Here is an 18,235-nt window from a genome sequence, read left to right as displayed (position 1 = left end):
GCTGTGCTGCGCATGCTCAGTAGAAGCCAGCCCCCCTCACCATGTTGACTGTATTACTTGCCATGCTCCAACCTGTTAGTAAAGTTGTTAAACATGTGCGACCGCCTCGTTATTGAAATACACCACATTTTTGGTGTGTGCAACCTTATTAACTGGTTTTATTTTCCCCTTTTCATTTGCTGTAGGCCGGGGGTGGCGGTGCTGGTGCTCTGGTGGTGGCATCCCCCCGTTTCGTCTTGGTGCGTCCCCGGGAGTGGGTTTTCTTCATGGAGAGTGTCTGCCACGTGTGCCTGGTGATTTAGGTTTCTGCTTTTTCTTTTTTATGGTGGATCCCTCCCCTGCACTAGCCTTCGCCTATCCACTTCGGCCTCAGCCCTGATTAGGTTTGCCCTATTGTCTTTGTGTGAATGGGTTTTAGTACTGTTTTTTTTTTTTTAGAAAATACAAATATTTAATAAATTGTATTTTAAACTTGGAACCACGTCTCGTGCTCTCAGTAACCACAAACCTGTGTGCCTGGTGTCTGACCAGAGTAATTCCCTGGGTGAAATTCCCAGGGTGGCGTTGTCGAACTCTTGAGTAATATTAGGAGCTGCATCTATCTTCTTTACCACCTCCTCGCCACACTAACACTAAGGGGAATTCCAGAAATGACCCCCTTGCAGCCACTGAACCTCTGGTCCCCCACCCTGACAACTCTGAATACTTTGATTATCCCCACACTAGTAATTTTCTTTGCTTTCTCCACCTCTACTTCTGTATTGCAGCCTATTAGTGAAGCCTCGCTTTCTGACCCACCCGTACTAGATTCCTTGTTTTTCCTTTTCTTACGACTCTTTCCTCTTCTTCCTTTCACCACCTCTCTCCATTCACTCTCCCTCCTATCATCCTCCTCACTTAACTCCATGCTGTTGTCCCCATCAGTCTCCCTCCCTGCCATCCTGTCAAAGTTTGCAAGGAACAATGCAAGAATGTTCCCTACAATACTACTCCAAGGGCTCTATTTTCATTTCCGCTGCCGGTGCGGTGCAAAGTCAGGTCCGCTTCGCTGGCTGTGCAGTCTTTGGTATTTTCGTGCACTGCGCTGTGGGCGCAACATACTCCCCCTTCTCATCTCAGTCCCACCCAGCGGCGCAACTCAGGAGGAGGGAGCAGAGAAGGCGGGGAGTGGGTTTGACACCAGCTCCTCACATCACCTTTAAAAACGCCGCTGGTGAGGCGCATGGCAAGTTTCGAGGATGATTGAGCCCGCGCAGGAAACTGTCCAACGCCCAAACTTCTCCCAGGAAGAGACTGGTGTTCTGGTCCAGGAAGTCCAGGCTCGCAGTGGCCGTATCTATGTACCTGTGTACATTCGGTCAGGTTGAGTGACCATTACCCGTGCCGAACGCGCTTGCGATGTGGTTAGATGAGGTACTGATCAAAATATATAAATTTAGGTCTGACTGTATGTGCTGACTCAGATAGTTGCACTGAATTGTGGCTGTTGCTAATTATTGATTGCAGTGAAATGCCAGACACTCTGGAGGTATCGGTGACGTGGGCACACGACTCTGCCAGTTTATGAAAATTCACTTGCCCAGTGGCGCGCCGCTGGCGCACCGAGTTGACCAGGGGCCTCATGTACAAAGACTTGTGTGGATTTCCTACTGAGACATGGCGTGCGCTCAAATCCAGAAAACGTTGTACGCACAAAAATATCCAGGTCTGTGGGCATGCATGAATGGAAGCACATTTCCTTTGTACATCCCAATCAACGTGGAATTGAGCACACATCTTGGAGTACCCGACCCCTCCCTGTCCACGCCCCTATTTAAATCCCCAAATCATATTTAAATGAGCCCTGCACCTGGGTTTCCCCTCTTTGCACATCAGAAAATCAAAGAAGAATGAGTAAGACGGCAAAGAAAAAGAATTTCACCGAAAGCGAATTGGAGGCGCTACTCGCTGAAGTGGAGGTGCGCAAAAATGTGCTCTTTGGCATGCTGTCCACAGGCATAAGCACCAAACGCAAGAGGAGTGAGTGGGAGAGTGTGTGTGACACTGTCAATGCTGTGTTGTCAGAGAAGCACACACAAGAAGAAATAAAAAAGAAGTGGTCTGACTTCAAGGTGGATGTGAAGCGGAGGATGGCTGCCCACCGCCAAAGTGTGGCCAAAACAGGCGGGGGGACAGGAGAAGAGGGGCCCATCCTGTTTGAACAGAGAGTCGCCGCAATTGTGGGTGACGCTGCTCTTTCAGGGGTGGTGGGAGCACATGTGGGTGACTGATTACCCCCAAGGTAAATACCTATGTATGTGTGTAACTCACAATAAATGTGTTGATACAGTAGCCTGCTCACAGCCCTATAAGATAGAGGTTCATGCGTAAATGCTGTATGTATGGTATTGAATTTGGTTTGAAATCGTTTGAATTTAAATTTAAACATGGCAGCATATCAAAGAGGGTATCAAAGACTTCGACTCATGTTTGATTACTCAATTTATTATTTATTATTAATTATTATTATTATTATTATTATTAACACAGAAGACACGCAGTCGCAGCCACGTGCCACAGACTCGGGGGATTCCTCCACTGTCCCCGGCGTCTCCGGCGCCAGTATGCCGCATCCACCGGCTGCTGCTGCCCGCCCCACTGGCCGTGTCCTCACCTGTGCTGTGCTGGAGTTACAAGAAGAAATCATTAGAGCAATAGGCGGCATAAATGATCGCCTAGATCAATTTTAGGCGTCCTCACAAATATTGGTGAATCAATAAATGCATTAGTGAATAAATTAATTCTGCGTCCTTGCCTCTTTTACATGGTTGAAGTCAAATGTTGCCGGGCCCGAATGGCCTCCTGGGTAGGATGCACATTCATGGGTCCAGCTTCTGGTTCGTCTGGTGGGGGGATATGCTGCTCTGGCAGTAGTATGGCGTGCTGGTTTGCCATATTGTGGAGGACGCCGCATTCCATCACAATGCGGCACACCTTCTCAGGACTGTATAGCAGTATACCCCCAGTCCTGTCCAGGCAGCGCCACCGTCCCTTCAGCATACCGATTGTCCTCTCAACGACTGACCGAGTGTGGGAATGGAGGTCATTGTACCTCCGCTCTTGGTCAGTCTGAGGGTTGGTGAGAGGGGTCATCAGCCAGCTCTTAAGTGGGTAGCCACGGTCGCCTGGGGTCAATTGAAAGCAGACAAAGTAAACTGGATTTACAGTTTCCATTACATGGATCGCACACTATCGTTGCAAATTAGTGCAGAAGTGCGCTGGGGAAAAGGTGAGGCTGATTAAGACATTTCACATTTTATGCATGGGGTTATTAACATGAGTACTTTGCATACAGAGACAATCAGGGGCTTGTTAGAAAGATCTTAAGCTGTGGTTTAACCAGCAAGAAACAGCAAGTCACTAACTTTAACCACTGACTAGTAATGATGAAGTGAAGACGGGATAGAATTTGGGGACGCACATGCTGAATGCGCATCATGGGGATTAATATTAGGACAATTACATGAATAAATTTACTCTCCAAGAAGCCACTCATCGCGCACAGTGCCAGCTTGTAGTCTGTTTCCAACCATGCTGTTACTCAGAATGTATGAATTGTGCGTTGAACCAGGGCACCTCGCCACAATGTTGGTTAATGTGTGTGGTCAGCACCTGTATGGGCACAGGCAGCGCATGGTTCCTTGCTGTGTTGCGCTCCAAGGCCAGCCGCAGCTCTGCGCACAGTTCTAGGAGATTTGCCCTCGGGAACCTAAAGTGGCTGATGAGCCAGTTGTCATCATGTACCAGTAAATCCTCTCTGTCTCTGAACGCACGCTCTCTTCATATTGCACCATTTGCAATGTCTTCTAATACTGCTAAAGCAGCCATTGTTTTTAATGATATTTTTTGCACCACTTTGCGCATGCTTTTATATCCATCCATCCATCCATCTATTTTCACCCACTTTATCCGGGGCCGGGTCCAATTCCAGCTTCTCCTCTTGTTTACACATATTAAAAATGAGACCTTTTTTTTTTAGACTTTTTCCCCACCCCCCACTCCCAGGTAACATCAAGTACAGATTTTGCTGGGTGCTCTCCTTGATGCACCTGCAGCTTAACAATATACTGCATCGCCAGTTTAGCCCGTCGAATTCCCAGAGGTGTTTCACCCATTTCAACAAGCAAAGCTGGGATTGGTGTTGTTCAGAGTGCCCCACAACATATTCTGAGTGCCTTTGCCTGAATTACATCCAACCGTTTTAAATTTGACTCTGCTCCTGTTCCAAAGCACACACAACCATAGTCTAGTCTTGACCTTATCATGGCCCTGTAAATCATTAACTGAGTATCCCTGCCAGCACCCCATGAGCTTCCCGACAGAAAACGCATTACATTCACCACTTTCTCACATTTATTCACAACGTTATCAATATGCTTTTTCCATGTTAACTTTTCAGCAAAATAAACACCCAAAAATTTTAATTCTTTCACCTTCTCAATAGCTTGTCCATACATATGTGGCAGGTTGAGTTTCATTCTCCCCTCTTCCAGCCAGCTTAATTGTCTGCAGGCTGTGTTCAATTATCCTGCTGCGCTTTGATTGCGGGGCGGCACCGTCACTCTTATATTCAGGTGGAGTGCTGCTGCTCTGATCACTCTCCTTGACCTCCTCCAGAGTCTGGTGTCCTGGTATCTAGTGTGCAGTGGTTTGGTGTGTGACGTGTGTGCTGATCTCCCTGTAGCACAAGGTGGGCACTTGTGCTATTTCTTGGTGCTTCGGGTTATGCATTATTGTTGCTTTACCTGCTGGTTTCCTTGCTCTGTAGTGCTGACTTTCTCCGGCGGCTTTGAATGCGGAGCCATATGGTGGCAGGGCTCGCTCCAAGCCTACGCTTCACCAAAACCCTGTGTTGAGCTGGCAACGTGCACACCGGCCGTGTGTCTGCCCTCTTCTCATCCATGCTGGGTGGAATCCGTGCTCGCTTTGTGGCACGTATACCCGCGGTGACACCGCAGTTTATTTATTTTTTGTTTTTTTGTTTATTGTGTTTAATATTTCTCCCTCTTTTCCAGGCTGCCCCGTCATCTGTGAACAGGGATACTCCAAAACCAGACCCAAGGCTTTCAAAGATGTCGCTTACCATCACATTAAATAACACTGGGCTGATAACGCTCCCTTGGGGTGTTCCGTTATCAATTGTTGTGCCATTCGAATAAGCATCTCCTACCCTAACTTGAATCATCCTGTTCTGCAAGAACTCCCGGATCCAGTTAAGCATACGCCCCCGTATTCCAGCCTTGTACAACTTTATAGAGTTTAGACTTTAGAGAGACAATATTTCCTCACTGTATCACACTATATCACTTGCTCTCTTAAGGATCTCATAACTTATGCCATCCTTACCAGGGGCTGTTCTCCTCCCTTTTTTAATAGCTCTACGCAATTCTTCCAATGAAAAATAAAGATTGTAACTGTCACTGTTATCTTCATTTACCTCAATTTTGTACGTGTCGTCTAACTGTGCGTTCAGACCAAAAGAGGCAAAAGAGGCAAGGACGCCCGAGGCTGCGCGAGAAACCGGACAGCTTCCAAAGCGGCAAAATATTTTAGCCGCTTTGGTCCCTCTTCACGTGACTGACGTCAAAGTTAAATCGCGCTAGTCATTTAAAGGAGCCGCAAAGCAGACTTCTTGACAGCGGCATAGTGCTGCTTGCTGTTGTTCACCTTCAGTTTAAAGCATGCCTAGTTGCATAGGAGGTTTTGTGTGTCATTACATACAGAAAAAAAAATCTCAGAGCATGAACACAAGCGGATTGACGTATTGAGGAGGAAGCAATTAACAAAGGGCATTATGATTTACCCACCACAACATCAAACTTTTACAACTTTGAAATATACTAAAATTCTGTGGCAAAGACGTACCCTGGGCATGCAAGCCTTTCTTGCTTCATCTGAATGAGATGACACATTGCACAACAAAGCATTTTATCAACTAACTGACATTTAAATAGAGCAAAAATATCTTGATGTGTGCAGTGAAAAGTGCTTTTTTTTTTTCCAAGCGTCTTCTTCGGGTGTACAGGCAGGCAGCAGCACACATCACAGTGATGTCATCCAAATCCATGATGAGTCCATATGATTTTGACCATGCCGCCGTGTTAATGACCATGTTAATGATACAATAATAACAATTATGAGCGGGAGTTAATTTAATGTCATAACCGCCTCACCCCATTTTTCCCCATTCTTCCAAAAAAGTAAAACGCTCTTTGGCCACAAGATTGTTATGTTTTCCGACTCCGGGGTAATTTTCTTTAGGCCTATAGAACACACACACACACACACACACACACACACGGGTGCAAATGCGCGCTCCTTACGTCTCAGCTGCAGCATCTCTGTGCACAATTACGCATGTGGTGTTGTCTGCTTGTCTTTTGTTTGGTGTCATACAAGCTCGTCAAGTTCGTGTGTGTGTGTGTGTGTGTGTGTGTGTGTGTGTGTGTGTGTGTGTGTGTGTGGCCAAAGAGTGTTCCTTTTTTGGAAGAATGGGGAAAAATTTTTTTTTGGCTGTGTTGAATGAATATAGCCATGAATATGCCAAAGGATATTCATTTTTAAAACATTTTAGAATTTTTTAGAATTTTCGTCTCAGTTTCTTAAATTAGCCTAAAATGGCTAAGCTACGCAAGAACCGACACATTAGATCCTAAGGACAAAAAAATGCCCCATTAAAAACCATTGAAAATGCCTTTTTTGATCCCACATTTAACATAAACTAATGCATTCCTATATGTTAGGATTTCATTTTGGACTACTAGCTTTCAATTTTTAATTTTTATATTTGTCCACCAAATGGCGCTACTTTTTACCCCTTCAAAGCATGCAGCAAAATTTCACACTTTTTACTGTTTTCTGCGAGGGTGCCTTGCTACTGAAATGATAAGTGTGTGTCGCCTTGATGTTGGACAATGGTGTGTGTGTATAAAAATAAAAGTGTGTGAGCGTGCGGGTGTGTGTGCGTGTGTGTGCGTGTGTGTGCGTGTGTGTGTGTGTGTGTGTGTGCGTGTGTGTGCGTGTGTGTGTGTGCAACTTCAAAGGTCTTTTCTCTTAGAAGGCCACACTTACGCATTATGAACTAATTCAACAATAAAAACAATCACTAGCTTGTTTTGGTTCTCGCTCAGGTTTTTTATGCAGGAGCACTGCAGCCATGGTAATAAGTATAAGCAGTAGTGCGGGAGTAGTCATTTTGGAGATGGCAAGACATTACAAGACACAGGAGGCTCTGGAAGTGATCATGCACTCTGAGTGCGAGGATGGCTCCTCATCCACCTCCGAGGACTCTGAGGCTGACTTGGAGGAGGCCTCAGAGGTAGAAAAGACCAGCTGGAGTCCAACTCCTGGCAGCAGCAGAAACCATACAGGAGGAGGCTCTTCATTGAAGAGGTGGGAGAAGTGCTGGTGACCCCAGGGGCGGGGCTTGTGGACAGGCAAGCCAGGCAGTTGCTTGGAGCTCCCGGCCACTAGGGGGGCCCCGGCCACTTATTTACAACAAAGATTGTTGATAGGCCTGGGCTTTCAGGGTCCTCTGTTGGTCCCTGGACCTCACTTCCAAACCACTAATATATTTTTTCAGTATTCATCTCAAATGTCCCAGAAATTGTGCATTTATGTGTGCAAAAACCAAACTGTTGCAACGTGCACGGGTGGGGTGGGGACGCCAGGGATTTCTTGCTTGGAGCTGCAAGAGACCCTAGCAACGTCACTGGGTGACCCCACGCAACAAGAAGAGAGGGTGCCTTCCCTGCTTATCAGCTGCTGAAGGAATAGTCGCAAATCTGCAAAGTGTTGCTGCAGGCCCCTCTCTCATGAATAAATGTGAGGGCAGGAGGCAGTGCGACTTTTGCACGGACAGAAAGAGACAAGTTGGCAGCACCTGCTGCAAATGTGGGAAGTTCACATGCAAGGATGATAGTCTGTCCATTTGCTGCCTCTGTTCCACCTGACCTGGACTCACACACTCAGACACATACGCTCTCTCTTTCTCTTTCTCTGTCTCTGATCTGAAAATCATTATATATCATGATAGGCTAAGATTATCAACTTTAATCTGCCACTGCAGAAAAAGTAATGATGCATCAAAATCAATGTTGCTGCCAATCATTGACTCATCTCATGACCTAATAATAATAATAATGATAATAATAATAATAATAATAATAATAATAATAATAATAATAATAATAATAATAATAATAATCAAATACTCCTTGAAATGTATTTTATGGAAATTATTTTAGTTTTTTTGTTTTTTTCGGTTAAAAAAAAAAACAGTGGAAATATGCAAACATACTGGCATTTAAAGGGTTAAAATCCCCAAAATATAATTAATATTTGATATTTATATTTCAGGCTGAAGTAGTTTTAAAAGACTGAATCGTTTAAAGTAGAAAAAAAAATGAATATATACTATTTTTACTGCAGTTTTTGGGAAGGGGACAGTTTTTTGTCCTTAGGATAAAATGCGTGAGTGTTTCTTTAAATCTGACACTGCAAAAAAAATAACAATGCATCAAAATCAATGTTGGTGCCAATCATTGACCCATCTCAGGGCCTAATAATAATAGTATTCAAATACTCCTTGAAATGTATTTTATGGAAATTATTTTAGTTTTGTTGTTTTTTTCAATAACAAAACAGTGGAAATATGTAAACATACTGGCATTTAAAGGGTTAAAATCCCCAAAATATAATTAATATTTGATATGAATATTTCAGGCTGAAGTAGTTTTAAAAGACTGAATCGTTTAAAGTGGAAAAAAATATGAATATATAATATTTTTACAGCAGTTTTTGGGAAAGGAGCAGTTTTTTGTCCTTAGGATAAAATGTGTGAGTGTTTCTTTAAATCTGACACTGCAAAAAAAATAACAATGCATCAAAATCAATGTTACTGCCAATCATTGACCCATCTCAGGGCCTAATAATGATAGTAATCAAATACTCCTTGAAATGTATTTTATGGAAATTATTTTAGTTTTGTTGTTTTTTTCAATAACAAAACAGTGGAAATATGTAAACATACTGGCATTTAAAGGGTTAAAATCCCCAAAATATAATTAATATTTGATATGAATATTTCACGCTGAAGTAGTTTCAAAAGACTGAATCGTTTAAAGTGGAAAAAAATATGAATATATAATATTTTTACAGCAGTTTTTGGGAAGGGGGCAGTTTTTTGTCCTTAGGATAAAATGTGTGAGTGTTTCTTTAAATCTGACACTGCAAAAAAAAATAACAATGCATCAAAATCAATGTTACTGCCAATCATTGACCCATCTCAGGGCCTAATAATAATAGTAATCAAATACTCCTTGAAATGTATTTTATGGAAATTATTTTAGTTTTGTTGTTTTTTTCGATAAAAAAACTGTGGAAATATGTAAACATACTGGCATTTAAAGGGTTAAAATCCCCAAAATATAATTAATATTTGATATGTATATTTCCGGCTGAACTAGTTTTAAAAGATTTAACCATTTAAAGTGGAAAAAAATATGAATATATAATATTTTTACAGCAGTTTTTGGGAAGGGGGCAGTTTTTTGCCCTTAGGATAAAATGCGTTATTTTTTTTAAGGATCTTTTAAGGGTTATTATTGTATCATCAACATGGTCTGCGACGACTATAAATATGCGCGTTTAACCCTCAAAATCATATCGACTCATCATGGATTTGGATGACATCGCTGTGATGTGTGCTGTGCCCGCACACAAGTGATCAATTTCTCGGCATCCATGACGGAACTAGGAACCAAAGTTACATGCGTTGTTCTTTGGGGCCCGCTCGAGCAAAGGACACCTCTACTCTGATTGGTTGCCGCCGGTTGCCACTGAACCGTGTCATAGCTAATTACCATAAAGTTAACCGAGTTTCAACTTTTCATCTGGTGCCGCTTTGGACGCTTTAGCCGCTTTGGACGCTCTAGACGCGCGGCTGACGGCGGCTACGCTTTGGCCGCTCAGGACGCCGGGCTCTCATTGAAAATGTATTAACTTCCGGTGTCCTTGCCTCTTTTGCCTCTTTTGCCTCTTTTGGTCTGAACGCACAGTAAGTGTCTCATTTCTTTTCCTTACACCTTCTTCACCAAGGTTAACCCCGCTTTGAACAGACTTAAACTTAGTTTCACGCAATTTTGCTTTTTCTAAATCACTTCTGCAAACCTTGCCCTCTTCCTCTAACACTGGCATGTTGTTTTTCCTTAAAATTCCTGACATACGGTGCACTGCCCATCACATCTCACCCACTGTTGTTTCTACTCCTAATTTACCACAATATCTTCTCCAGCACTCCCTCTTTGCTCCTTTGACCACTCTCCTAGCCTTTGCTCTCAATCTCTTATACTCCACTGCTATACTCTCCATTGGACTTTTCCTCAAAGCCCTATAGGCTTGATTCCTAGCTTGTATTGCTTCATCACATGCTTCTAGGGTTCCTCCTAGGGTTTTTCTTCACAGGGATGCATTTACAAGCACTGCACATAATAACTTCACATAAGCTGTTACTCCACTCATCTATAGTCCCTTCCCCCTTGACACCCTCAATAGCTTTATTACATCTAACCACAAATTGGAAAGTGACCACTACCCATTGTGTACCTGTCCATAGAGTCCCATTCTCCCACCCTTGCCAGATCACAGGAGGTTATTGCCAGATCTATATTTGAGACAGCGCCTGTTCTAATATCAAACCTTGTTGGCCTGCCATCATTCAAACATATTAACCCACACCTATCCATAAATTCCTCTACAGTGCTCCCACTATTATCCTTTGCTCTGCTGCCCCATAAGGGGTTGTGTGCGTTGAAATCCCCCACCCAAATAACTGGTGCCCCTATTAGCTCCCTAACCCCCTCTAATTCACTGATATTGATTTGCAAACAGGGATTGTAAAGATTTGCCACATTTACCCAACTGTTTTTTGTCCATAGCCTTACAACAACACACTCTAGTACACTCTTAATTTCCACCCTCTGATACTGCACATCTGATCTTATAAATATTGCACAACCTCCTCCCGTTTTTACCCCTCTATCTTGTCTGACACTTTCATATCCTGGGACAACAAAGTCTAAGCATGGCTTGAGCCAAGTTTCTTGAATGCGCAATATCTCTGGTAAAGCTTTAAATTCATCAACAAATCTCTTAAATTCCTGCCCATTTGCCACTAAGCTCCTTGCATTCCATTGCAAGATGTAAAACATTAGCAATTTAACAATCATCTTCAATTATTTCCATGCTTCTCTCCTCCCCATAGTCCTCACTTCTGTCTGTACACCTCCTTTCTCTTCTCCTTTTTTCATACACTTCAAGCTTCTGCTTCATGTACACGTGCAGCTCCTCTGGACCCAGGAACACCTCCTCAAGGAATCTGTCTGCAGCATCAACAACTTAAGTAATACTTCAAAGGCTCTAGAGGTACAGTACTCACATCATCCTCATGAACGCACAAACAGGAAACTAGTGAGAAAAGAAAAACTGTCCATTTTCCCTCTGGGCAGTCATCAAAGAGCGGTGCCGCTGGCACCTGCGGGGGGCATGCACAGGCTTTCTAACAGTTTAGCCAACATGTCTATCTTCTCAGTTCCTTCCACCCCTACGTGAGCAGGAACCCAAAGGAAGAAGATGTTTAATCCCCTATAATGATGCCTTCGTAGCACATGAAAGATTTCAGATGCAATATCCTGCCTGCATGACGGCTCTCTAGACTTGATGCTTGAAAGTGCTGACAAGCTATCAGAGGCGATTACAACATTGGCTTGGTTATGTTCTTCCACTGCAATGATAACAATATTTCAAGTAATTCAGCTGTGTACACTGTAAGATGGTCTGATATCCCATTTTTCTCATCTCACACTGAGGCATGAACAACATTTGAACATCTGTAAATATGAATATCTTGTCTTGGTGTTGATCAATATAGTTTTATACTATTGTCCACTTTTGTTCCAGTTCAGGCTTCTCTTTAAATTTTTACTGCAGACTTAGATATATGGATGGTATAATGAATCTCCAAGGAGGTATGGCAGATTTTGTGCCTTAGCATTCCCTGTAAAACCTGAACTTATTATGCTCCCAACACTACTGTAATATGGCCTTTGTAGGGTATGGTCTACTATGCCCTTGCCAATAAACCCGATATGCCAACACTAACTTGACACTACTAATTCATTGAGACACTTTACCCTTTTCAACTTGCATTGCACTACTGGTGCAACTACTGGCGATGTTTTAAATGCTCAATCACACATTTGGAGGGACTGAACCTGTTCAACATCCAGCTTTTTAAAGTTGTTTTTTGCTGCAAACACATAAAATATGCACCCATTATCTAAGACTGCTCTCTTAATAGCCCGAAAAAATGTAATAAATATGTTGTGCTTCCTTGCCATCTCACACTGAGACATTTCAGTATATTAGTGATCTTTTTGTACTTGTTTTTGACTTTGTCAATATGTTGGCACCAGGTAAGCTATTCATTAAACAGAACTCCAAGAAATTGAACCACTTTAACCTATTCAAGTACTTGTCCGGACAATTTCATACATACTGATTTATGGCATTTAGCGAAGCATATGACTTGTGATTTTGCAATTGACAATTTAAATCCCCATTTGTCTGCCCATTCTGCCACTGTGTCTATTGCAGGCTACATTTTGTTTCTTAAATACTCTAGATTTCGACCCCTGATCCAGAGCACCCCATCATCAGCACAAAGTGATTTTCCTATATTGTGTTCAACCTGTTCAAAAATGTCATTAATCATTATAAGTAAGTAAGTAGTAAGTAGTAATGGACTCACACACTACCCTTTTTTCTACTGAATACTTACTGGAATATTCTGTGCCCACTTTAACCTCTATTGTCCTCCCAAACAGGATATCTAACACTCAGTAGTAAATGGACTGTATTTGAATAATGCTTTTCTGGTCTGAAGACCACTCAAACCACTGTTTACAACTCAAGTCTGCATTCACGCATTCATATGGCAGCCAAGCCATGTGCTCAGTACAAGTGTTATCCACTAACAGTTTTGTAGTGCATCTTAGCATTTACACCTAATCTATTAGGTTTGACAAGGAGTCCTTCTTTCTGGAACATATCATATGCTTTTCAAAAACAAACAAACAAACAAAAAAACGTAATCACCATTTCTTTATTAGTTTGAGCTGACATGATTTCTGATTCCAGAGATAAGACGGAGTCCATTGTCCCTCTCTCTTTATGAAATCCACTTTGATAGGTAGAAAATACATATATTCTCTCTAGAAAGAGTGTTCCCTAACTGTGACGTTTATGCAATGGGTCTGTAGCTTGCTGGATTTGATGAATCTTTATTAGGTTTTAGTATAGTCACTAAAACTGACTGCTCGATACTGCTATCACATATTACATTGAACAGAATCAGAATCAGAATCAGAATGCCTTTATTAGTCCCCCGAAGGAGAAATTCCATTTCAGTTACATCCCGTCCAAGAAACGCAAAAAAGACAGTGACACATAACAGGGGAGGACAGGAGCGGGAGAACTGTGGGTCGCACACATGGAGAGCACCCCGTTTACTTAGATGAGAAAGAGAAAAAACAAGAGGGAGGAAGAGGGTAAAAAAAGGCAACTCCCAAACTAAGCTCCTGTGGGGGGGGGGGGGGGGGGGGCACAGTGTGGGATTAGGAAGAAAACACTTTGGCACATAAGCAACACAATAAGACATTACAACAAAATCTCAAGGACTTGCACATGTGGGAGGGGTGGGGGGAGTTGGGGAGGGTAGGTGTCGCAGCACAGACACTGGGGGCGCGTGCACGCAGCCACATTTGAGTGCGTCGCAACTGTGACAAGGGAGGGAGGGGGGTGGGAGCCACGAAGGCGTTGAGTTGGAGGGTGTGTGCATGTCATATGTGTCTTCATGTGTGTCTATGTGTAAGCCCGTGTACTTCATCTCCACTCAGTCCCAACCCATTGTCTCTGCCATCTGATAACTAAAGACGAAGACGAACTCGGAGAGTTCTGATCCAGAAACAAAGTTCACAGGAGCAGGGGGGTGATGGGGGAGGAGATAGGGCCAGAGCATCTTGTCTGCATAACATCCAGGAGAGTGGAGAGACACTGGCCTTGGGAAGGCCGGATTTCTCAGGGAGCCAATGAAGATAACAATTGTTTTGGGGTAGGCCGACACTGCAAATTTTCCGTCTGCCTTTGAGTCTCTCTGAGTCTCCCAGTGTCTTTGTTCAAATATATCCAAATTCGGTGGCCAATTTCACTCGAGCCGAGCTGAAAACTTCTCCAAGTTGCCATCCATTCTGTGAAAGAATTCAGGAATCGCATCCAGCCTGCGATTCTGATCAAGAATCGCATCCAGCTTGCGATTTTGATCAAGAATCGCATCCAGCTTGCGACCGAGCTCACACATCACTTGAGTCTGAGTGTCTACAGCCCTGCTCATTCCCTCAATCAAGATGGGCAGCTTCTCGATGTGAAGTGCTGTGAACATCTTCCGAACTAGAACTAGAACTAGAACTAGATCAGGAAGCTGCCAACTCCAGACAGCAGAAAGCCTGTTATCATAAATCCAATTATGAAGACGTCTTCAGCATCCTCAATGGAAAAGATCAACAGGCACACGATCCTCCACTTCTCCCAGGAGTCCATCGTGTATCCGGCTTAAAACTGCTTCATTCTGTCTTTCATATGGGCTAACATGCTGTAACAGATACCTTCTTTCCCTGGTGAGGTCTGCCATGCATTTGAAATATCTCTCCTTAGTTCAAACAGATTGAATGGTAAATATGTATCTTCACTGGATGTAGCCCTTCTCTCTGTATTTTGGGTTTTGTGCAAGGATAATGCCTCTACACTGCTTAGCTTTTAAAGACAGATTTTGTGAGCTGTGTATCTTCACAAATGTCTTTGCGAGAAGTCCTGCTTTTTCTACATGACTAATTGCTTTTATGTTACCACTGTGCAGCACTGGTATTTCAAAATTGTTCTTTATGACATTCATTTTCCTAATCAGTACCCATACATGTGATAACTGTGTTTCCCTCCCAATTTTATTACAGTATTGTCTCCAATTGTTTTCCAAACTGGTCCAGTATATGGTGAACTTTTAGCTGTCTCTATTTCTCCTATTAATTGTTTTACTACAGTTATCATCCCACCATGGCATACTCTTTTTAAAATTACCTCCTGCAGTCTTTAGGATACTGTCTGCACAATGGATGTTTTGTTTATTTGTTATCAATTTCCTCAATATCCATTATATTCTCTCCTATTAGCTCTCACCTTGCTTCACTTAACTCTCAGAATATATCCCAGTCATCTTTACCCAACTTCAATTTTGGTGTCTTGATGTATTATCTATTTGTCTTGATCGTTAGTAGATAATGACCACTTCCTTTACCGACTTAAAACTTCCCAAATACTAATACCCACAATTTCAGTGGATATGTTTGTCAAATCAATTGCATTTTCTGTACTCTTTTCACGTCAAATTCTTATCATCCATAAATTTAGATTTAAATTTGGTGTAATTTCATACCAGACTATTTTCCATCATGTGATCCTATTGATAGCATTCAATATGTCAGACTTCAGTCTCTTACAACAGTTATAGTAACTGACTATCAATAAGGTCCACACAAGTGTACTTCCAGTGGAAAGACCGGAGACCCTCAAGGAAATAAGGAGAAGGTGAATGGGATGTAGAGCTGGGGCAAAGTGCCAGGTCAAGAAAAGACAGTACTAACTATCCATACCATTGCTTATTATGGGAAACTTGAGATCTCTCCCAAATAAGATGGAAGAGCTAACAGCACTAACTAGACTGCGGAGGGAGTACCGGGAATGTAGCCTCATGTGTTTCACCAAAGGTTGGCTAATGGAGATCATGTCGGACTCGCATCTTGTGCTGGACAATTTTCAACTGCTGAAGGAAGCAGACAGGAGAGCGAAGGAGAGCGGTAAGGTGGTAGAGGAGCTGTCAGTGTCAATGGAAGCATGGTGGGGGTTGGAGTGGGGGCTGCTGGGGGACAGAGTTCAGCAGCATAACAGCTCTGGGGAAGAAGCTGTGACTGTGACCGTAGTGCACATGCGCCGACCATGCATGCAGCCTGTCGCAGTCGCTCCTATTTCTTTTCTTAGTTTTACAATTCTTTTGCTCTATTCTTGATTATTAATACCTGCAATTTTATGACTGTCATTTTGAAGCTGTGCCCTCTCCAAACATGTTGGCTGAGAGAGTTCTGGTTTGTTTTCGCACTTTTGAATTGCTACTCTCACTGGGACACAGCACTGATGTGCAGTGCATTGTTTACTCCAGAGATCAGCTGATCGCACTGAGGCTGGCTGACTTGGCGGCCAGAACATCAGAGATCCCCACTGAAATCTGGAGGCAAACACAGAGGATGGGGAGGACAGAAACAGTGGAGGAAAAGAGCTGGGTCGAGACAACAGAGGCTTATTGAGAAGAGGAGATATAAGCCGTGTCTCCCCTCTCTCATCATGGGCAACGTGAGGTCGCTGGCAAATAAGGCAGACGAGCTAACAGCACTCGCCAGGAGTACCGGGAAGTGCAGTCTGATTTGTTTTTCCAAGACATGGTTGCATCAGGACATACCCGATGATAATGTCTCCATCGTTGGCTTTCAGACTGTTCGGGCCGACCGGGATTGCACCGAGAGCGGTAAGCGTAAAGGAGGGAGGCTCGCCGTTCTGGTCAACAACCAATCGTGTAACCCTGGTCACATTACCATCAAGGAACGTATCTGTTGCCCGGACATTGAACTGCTGGCTGTTGGGCTCAGGCCATATTATTTGCCCAGGGCGTTTTCACATGCCATTATCGTAGCTGTTTACATCCCCCTCTCTGCCAACCCGACGTTGGCATGTGACGTCATTCACTCCACCGTGGCCCGTCTGCAAACCCATCACCTGAGTGCATTCATCGCTATCTCGGGTGACTTCAACCACGTCACCATGGCAACAACACTGCCCAGCTTCACTCAGTATGTGAGCTGTCCTACAAGAGAGGAGAGAACCCTCTCTTGCTGTATGCTAACGTCAAGGATGCATACAGCCGCTTCCCCCTCCCCCCTCCCCCCTCTGGGCAGGTCAGACCACAACCTTTTGCACCTCACTCACTGTTAGGTGCCTCTGGTGAAGAGTCAGCCTACGACCACAAGGACAGTGAGACATAAGAGACACTGCAGGGCTGTTTTGAGGTGACAGACTGGCAGGCACTCTGTGAGCAGCATGGGGAGGACATTGATGGGCTCACAGAGTGCATCACGGACTACATCACTTTCTGTGTGGACTCCACTGTCCCAGCCAGGACTGTCCATTGTTACAGCCTGAGGACTACACCCCTCCCCCACCGGTCATCTCATCCCAGAGACTCAAAGGACTACAGACCTGTGGCACTGACCTCCCACATTATGAAGACCCTGGAGGGACTCGTCCTGGAGCAGCTCCGGCCCATGGTCAAGCCACTCTTGGACCCCTTCAGTTCGCCTATCAGCCCCGACTTGGAGTTGAGGATGCCATCATCTACCTGCTCAACCATGTCTGTGCACACCTGGACAACCCGGCGAGCACTGTGAGGGTCATGTTTTTTGACTTCTCCAGTGCATTTAACACCATTCGTCCAGCTCTACTGGGTGACAAACTGACAGCTATGCAGGTAGACGCCCCCCTAGTGTCCTGGATTGTGGACTACCTGACTGGCAGACCACAGTATGTGCGCCTGCAACACTGTGTGTCAGACAGAGTGGTCTGCAACACTGGGGCTCCACAAGGGACTGTTTTCTCTCCCTTCCTCTTCACCCTCTATACCACGGACTTCAAGTATTGCACAGAGACCTGCCATCTTCAGAAGTTTTCTGATGACTCTGCGATAATTGGATGTATCAGCAAGGGTGATGAGGATGAGTACAGGGCTGCGGTGGACAACTTTGTCACATGGTGTGAGCAGAACCATCTGCAACTAAATGTGGCAAAGACTAAGGAACTGGTAGTGGACCTGAGGAGAACCAAGGCACCAGTGACCCCTGTTTCCATCCAGGGGGTCAGAGTGGACATTGTTGAGGATTACAAGTACCTGGGGGTACATATTGACAATAAACTTGACTGGGCAAAGAACACTGACTGTTAGGACCTGGCAGCCTGTCTCACCCTTGTGTTTCCTTTTCCCTTT

Source organism: Chaetodon auriga, chromosome 14, assembly GCF_051107435.1.
Source record: "Chaetodon auriga isolate fChaAug3 chromosome 14, fChaAug3.hap1, whole genome shotgun sequence".
In the NCBI taxonomy this organism is placed as follows: Eukaryota; Metazoa; Chordata; class Actinopteri; order Chaetodontiformes; family Chaetodontidae; genus Chaetodon; species Chaetodon auriga.
This window is presented reverse-complemented; position numbering follows the sequence as displayed.